General features: G+C 56.9%; 1 non-coding gene across 1 annotated transcript; it reads left to right on the forward strand.

The window, feature by feature from the left end:
- The first annotated feature begins 423 nt into the window (after positions 1–423).
- Positions 424–542, forward strand: LOC138960577 (5S ribosomal RNA). Its single transcript, XR_011454051.1, has one exon. It is a non-coding gene; the product is annotated as a 5S ribosomal RNA (ribosomal RNA).
- The last annotated feature ends 6,497 nt before the right edge of the window (positions 543–7,039 follow it).

Below are 7,039 nucleotides of genomic sequence, written 5' to 3' on the forward strand. Positions count from 1 at the left end.
CGTCATGTTTTACGCACGGAGAAGGGGATCTTTCGGCGCTCCGACTCTCCCTCCCCAAACGCTTTGCGTTTGCGGCGAGGGAGGGCGGAGAAAGCCTGTTTGAGCAAGCTCAATGCGAGCTTGCTCAAACAGGCTGGGCTTGAGCCTGGGACTTCGGGCGGGGCTGCGCCGTCGAAGGTTCGGGGAAGGTCGAGGGGAAAGAAAAAGCTTCTTTCTCCTTCTCCTTCAGTGGAACAAGCTTCCCCCCCTTCGACGCCGTTGTCCGGCCCTCAGTCTCAGGCTTCAGCTCCTCCCGGTTTCAAGCCTGGGGGGAAGGTTTCCTTCTCCTCCCTGGCTCGAATCCGGGGGCAGGTCGATTCCCAACCCTCTTTGGGGGTTGGTGAATCCGATCTAGGGGCTACTGGAGAGACTCAGGTTTTGACAGCCAACGGCCATACCACGTTGTAAACACCGGTTCTCGTCCGACCACCGAAGTTAAGCAACGTCGGGCCCGGTTAGTACTTGGATGGGTGACCGCCTGGGAACACCGGGTGCAGTTGGCATTAAAATCTTCCTTTTCCGGTGCCTCTCCTGTGCCCTCCTCGGTTTCCACCGCTGTGGAAGCCAGGAGGGACACGGGTCCTCCTCTGAACTCCCTCGCTGGGTCGTCTGCTGCTGTTTCGACAGTAGTTTCGGCCTCCTGGGGGGGGAGATCGGAGGAGATGACGGGGTCTCTGAATTCCCTCCCCGCTGGGGTTGGGATGCGAATTGACCCCGTTCAGGGCGGTCCTGTGGGGGCAGGGGTTTCAGGCTTCGTGCCTACGACCACTGCTACTACGGTTCCCTCTGACGTCCGTGTGACTGGTGGCTGTCCCTCTATGAAACGCTCCGGCCGACTAGTTACTGGACGTGGAGGTGTTCGACAGAACGTGGTACTTCTGTCGAATGGTCAGGGCGACGGGAACATTGTTTCTGTTGCTCAGACCGACACCTCCGACCGGACCGTCTTGACCCCACGCCATTCCTTAGCGTCTGGTGTTCGGGTGACGGATGGTCCGGACCAAGGGTCCGGAACGTTCCAGGCTTACGGGTCGGGATCGAACCGGACCCACGGGTCCCGACTGGACTTGACCTCCGGGTTTGGTCCGGACGGGACCCATGGTACGGGACCGTACCGGACCTTAGGGTCCGGTGCGGGACAGTACCTCTGGCCCTTGCCGGACCCCCGGACCTACGGGTCCGGATGGTACGGTACGGGACCAGTGGTTCGGTCGGGACCGGACCACCCGACCACCTCTGTTGGTCTGGGTGGTCTGGCACCGAACCGGAACACACCGGACCACCGGACCTACGGGTCCGGATGGTACGGTACCGGACCAGTGGTCCGGTCGGGGCCGGACCACTCGACCACCTCTGTTGGTCCGGGTGGTCTGGCACCGAACCGGACCATGCCGGACCTACGGGTCCGGATGGTACGGTATGTCCACGTCCGACCGAGCCACCCGAACACTTCTGTGGGTACGGATGGTTCGGTACCGAACGGGACCTCCGGATGCTACGGGACCGGACCGAACCTACGGGTTCGGATGGTCCGGTACCGGACCAGTGGTCCGGTCCGAACCGGACCACCCGACCACCTCTGTTGGTCCGGATGGTCTGTCACCGAACCGGACCATACCGGACCTACGGGTCCGGATGGTACGGTAGGTCCACGTCCGGACCGAACCACCCGAACACTTCTGTGGGTACGGATGGTTCGGTGCCGTACGGGACCGCCGGATGGTACGGGACCGGACCACAGGACCGGAACACCGGAACACCGGACCACCCTATCGGATCGGTCCGGACCACCCGACCACCTCTGTTGGTCCGGATGGTCTGGCACCGAACCGGACCTACGGGTCCGGATGGTACGGTATGTCCACGTCCGGACCGAGCCACCCGAACACTTCTGTGGGTACGGGTGGTTCGGTGCCGAACGGGACCTCCGGATGGTGCGGGACCGGACCGGACCTACGGGTCCGGATGGTCCGGTACTGGACCGGTGGTCCGGTCCGGACCGGACCACCCGACCACCTCTGTTGGTCCGGATGGTCTGGCACCGGACCATACCGGACCACCGGACTTACGGGTCCGGATGGTACGGTGTGTCCACGTCCGGACCGAACCACCCGAACACTTCTGTGGGTACGGATGGTTCGGTGCCGAACGGGACCTCCGGATGGTACGGGACCGGACCGGAACACCGGACCACCCTACCGGACCGGTCTGGACCACCTCTGTTGGTCCGGATGGTCTGGCACCGAACCGGACCTACGGGTCCGGATGGTACGGTACGTCCACGCCCGGACCGAGCCACCCGAACACTTCTGTGCGTACGGATGGTTCGGTGCCGAACAGGACCTCCGGATGGTACCGGACCTACGGGTCCGGATGGCCCGGTGTCGGACCACCCGATCACCTCTGTTGGTCTGGATGGTCTGGCACCGAACCGGACCATACCGGACCACGGGTCCGGATGGTACGGTATGTCCACGTCCGGACCTAACCACCCGAACACTTCTGTGGGTACGATGGTTCGGTGCCGAACGGGACCTCCGGATGGTCCGGCACCGGACCGGAACACCGGACCACCCTACCGGACCGGATCGGCACCCCCGACCGGACCGGACCATTTCTTTTCTGATCAGACCCGATGGGTTCCTGTTCAGTCTATAAATGGCGGGGGTTCGTTGGCTGGGCTGACCCAACAGTCGCAGGGTTGTTGTTTTTCTCCCCCTTCGGCTGCTGGAGACGTTTCGTCTTTGGGGCAGGGGTCTTCGCGGCCTCTTGCTTCTGTGGGCGTTTCTTCACAGCCTGCTTCATCGCTTTCGGCTCTTCCCCCTCAAGCTCCCTACACTCCTGCTTTTGAGGAGTTGTCGGGAAGTGAAGAGGAGAGTGAGTCGGAGGACGATAGGGAGGAGGATCAGGGTCGCCCTGAGGTTAACACTGATCCTCTACCCTTGCCGGTTTCTGATGGAACTTCCGAAGCTATGCTTCGTACTTTGCAACAGTACATGACAGACATCACGCGGCGTCTTGACGTCACGGATGCCTCTCTTAAGCGTCTGTCGTCTAGTGTTGACACACAGGACCTGGACCCGGGGTCTGAGGACGAGAGGCAGGAGGCTCGTCCTCGCACAGCTAGAAGGACGTTTGAACAGTTTCAGGACGTCCTTCCCTGAGACGCCCTCTCGTCCTTTGAGTCCGCTTCGGCCCGGGCGCGGGAGGCTCACGCCGCGTCTGCCGGCGGCTCGTTTTATGAACGATCCGTCCGCCGGCAATTCGCGTTCCACCCTAGTCTTAGTGCCACGGTGGAAGCGGCAGCACATCGCCTGAGGAGTACAGATTCACGTGCAAACGCGACCTATGTTCCTCGGGAGGACGCGGGTTCAGTGCCATGCTTTCCTTCGGGAGGCGCACCTCCACTGTTTCCTCGTGTCCAATCTGTTTCGTCCCTCCCTTTTCCCTTTGACTCTCGAACTCTCACTTTCCAGACTTCGAGTGTTTAGGGTGGGGCTGACGGTGATGTGTTCGTTGGGGAGGTGCCTTCGGTCAAGAAGGTGGAACTGAGCTCTGCTTCGTTCCACAATCTTGAGGCCACCGTTTCTTCCACAGTCGAGGCCCAATCACAGGCCTTGACATGGATGAGCACGCTGTCCACACTGTTGGACCCTCCCGATCGGGCAGAGTCCGATTCCACTCGGGTCCTTGTCACGGTTCGAGTGGATCGGGCTTTGCATGCCGTGCGATCGTGCGTGACGTCTGCGGCAGAATTGGCCATTGGAACACGGGTCCACTTTATTGGCCCTGTTCCGTGATCATTTTCTGCCTACTTCTATAGTGCCTCCGGATATGAGGAAGAGTCTGAGGAACACGTTTCCTCAGCCTTCTTCCCTCTTTCATCCGGACACTGTTCGTTCTGTGGTGGAGTCCACACGCCAGAGGAACACTGATTCTCTGATGGTTGGCCTCGCTGCTTCGGCGACGGCGGCGGGGAGTAAGAGAAGTGCTACAGTCACCTCCAGCTCCCAGCCTCAGAAGAAGAAGAAGAAGAAGAAGCCAGTTTCACTGCCTCCTTCTTCCTCCTCTTAGGCGCCTGTTGCGTTCCCAAGCAAGACGAAGGGTGCTCAGACAGGTAAGGGGAAGCAGCACCACCAGGGGGGGTGGTCGCAAGCCTGCGCCTGCCCGCCAGCAGAATTTTCAGTGAGTCCCGGCCCTACGTTGACGCCCCCTCAAGTTGCCCCTCTTTCGTCCGTCGGTTCCCTTTTTCGGGCCCGCGGCATGTGGGGCAGACTGGTCTCCAACCAGTTTTTCTTGAGGGTGGTGTGGTCGGGGTTTTCTCTACCGCTGTCGTCACAACCTCCATTGTCCGCTCTACCCTGGACGTTCCCCCCTCCTCGAGACCCTGCCAGATGGCAGGCTCTTCAGGACGAGGTGAACTCGTTGGTCGAGAAGAAGGCGGTCTACCCCCTTTCTCAGCCTTCTCCAGGGTTCTGCTCCCGCCTGTTCACCGTCCCCAAAAAGGACGGCCGGTTCAGGCCGGTGTTGGACCTCTCCACCTTGAACTTGTACCTTCACAGGTGCAAGTTCAAGATGGAAACCCCTTCGTCGGTCCGGTTGGCCATCCGGCCAAACGATTGGGCCATGTCTGGGACCTCCAGGATGCTTACTTCCACATCCTGGTGGCCCCGGGGTACCGACATCTGCTCCGGTTCGTTTGGGAGGGCACAGTGTTCGAGTTTCAGGCCCTCCCATTCGGCCTGTCCTTGGCCCCTCTGATTTTCAACGGGGACAACAACACCACATGCTTAGCTTACCTTCGCCACCAGGGGGGCACCAATTCTCGGTCCCTCTCCCTGTTGGCGGAGGAGATTCTGCTCTGGTGCCAGACCAATCAGGTCCGGATGTCAGTCCAGTTCGTTCCGGGGAAACTGAACGCCCTGGTCGACATTCTCAGTCGGAGCGATCAGGTTCTCTCCACAGAATGGACCATCGCTCACAACGTTCTACAGCGTCTGTGGGCAAGGTGGGACCGTCCTCTGATCGATCGGTTCGCAACTCGATTCAGCGCTCGGCTTCCCAGGTACGTCAGCCCCTTTCGAGACATGAATGCGTTCCACTTGGACGCATTCACTCTCTTGTGGAGGCTCCTCGATGCTTACACCTATCCCCCGACATCTCTGATTCCGAGGGTGCTGGCAAAATATCTGCAGGAACGACCAAGACTGATTTTGGTCGCGCCTTACTGGCCAACAGCTCTGTGGTTTCCAGATCTTCGCGGTCTCACCCACGTAGACCCTCTACCTCTGGATCTGGACGGGGGAGGTCTGCTCCAGCCTCGATCATGCCTCCCTCATCCACGTCCAGAGAGTCTGTGCTTGACCGCATGGCTCTTGTGCGCTCCAAACTGCTTGCACTAGGATTGCACAAGAGTTCAGTAGAGTTTTTCTTGAACGCTAAGAGGCGATCAACTAATCAGCTCTACGACTTACGCTGGAGAGCTTGGGCCACCTTCGCCTTGTCCAAGGGGATAAAGCCGCTTTATCCCTCAACACAGGACTTGGCCAACTTCCTGGTGGAAGTGTATCAAAAGAAGAGTCTTTCTTCTAAGACTCTTCTTGGATACAGACCTGCCATCGCTTCCACGATTGCGGCCGCTACTGGTCGCAGACCTGAACACTTGATCAGGTCCTCCCTCATCGCTAATGTCCTTTCGGGTATTAGCAATGCAGCGGTGTCTAAACCTCGGGTTTCATTTCCCAAGGGGGATGTTTTTCTGGTCCTCAAACTCCTGCGTAGCAATGAGTTTGAACCCCTGGCAGGCATCAGTATCAAGTTGCTGATTTTTAAGACTAATTGTTCCTCATCGCTTTAGCCACTTGCCGTAGACTCAGTGGTATTCAAGCTTTGAGTGGCCTGGACTTTGACATTGAGTTCACCACACAGCAGTGGTTGCCAGCATGGTCACGTCAGTCTAAGGTATGTTTCTTGGGTATATTTTCTTGTACGGTAGTACTGTTCGAAAATTGCCTGGGTATCTTAATCCTTGGATTTAAGTGATTTTGATTAAGGAGTTTAATACTCTACATATCACCCTCACACCACTCTGGTATTCTGTGCAAGAATAGTACTGTCGAGGTAAGTGTTATATTGACTGTAAGGCTTCTTTTTAAGCCTACTGTCTATATGATACTTACCGAGACAGTACTATTAGAGTTTCCCTCCCGCCTCCCCTCTTGATATGTTATGGGCTTTTTGAGGGTCTGCAGCTCATAAAGAAAGAGGACGCGCCACCTACATCCTGTAAGGGGGAAGCACTCGGACAGTGCTTGGGATCCACGGTGGCGCATGGTTATGGGAGATAATTGTACCCACTCAGCGTTTTGTCCAATTTTTTCGGCCTATAATAGATAATGTGCAAGAATAGTACTGTCTCGGTAAGTATCATATAGACAGTAGGCTTAAAAAGAAGCCTTACAGTTTGGGTTGTAAGACCGTCAAATAGTTGCACGAAGACAAACAATGCAGTGTCACTGCTGAGATCAGAGAACCCACGTTTTTTCCGGATAAATATGTAAACTGTTTTAAGTTCACACGCGAAATCACGCTTCTCGCCGCGCCAATTTGTTTTCCTTTTTTTTCACGTGCATCCTGCCTGTCTGCTGCGGTTAACCTTTGCCGTGCTTCCTGGGTTCACCTGTACCCAGAGACACACTAAAATCATTGTAACTCTGGAACCATTAAAGGTATCGTTTTGAAATTTTAAGTATCTCTCACACACCTAATTTGCTCTCTGTCTGCAAATTTTTAGTGTGTACATGACAAAACATCAGAATTAATTGATTATGATAATTTACATAAACACTACCGATGGCGCGGGTTCACACATACCCATACTTTTAAAGAGTAGTAGTGATTGTAACTATCCCTCTGCCGACGGCGCGGGTTCTGCTACACCCATAATTACCAAAGCGGCGGAACAGTGTCTGTCTGCCTGTTTGTCTCCAAGAGACTGTCT

Source organism: Littorina saxatilis, linkage group LG2, assembly GCF_037325665.1.
Source record: "Littorina saxatilis isolate snail1 linkage group LG2, US_GU_Lsax_2.0, whole genome shotgun sequence".
Lineage (NCBI taxonomy): Eukaryota > Metazoa > Mollusca > Gastropoda > Littorinimorpha > Littorinidae > Littorina > Littorina saxatilis.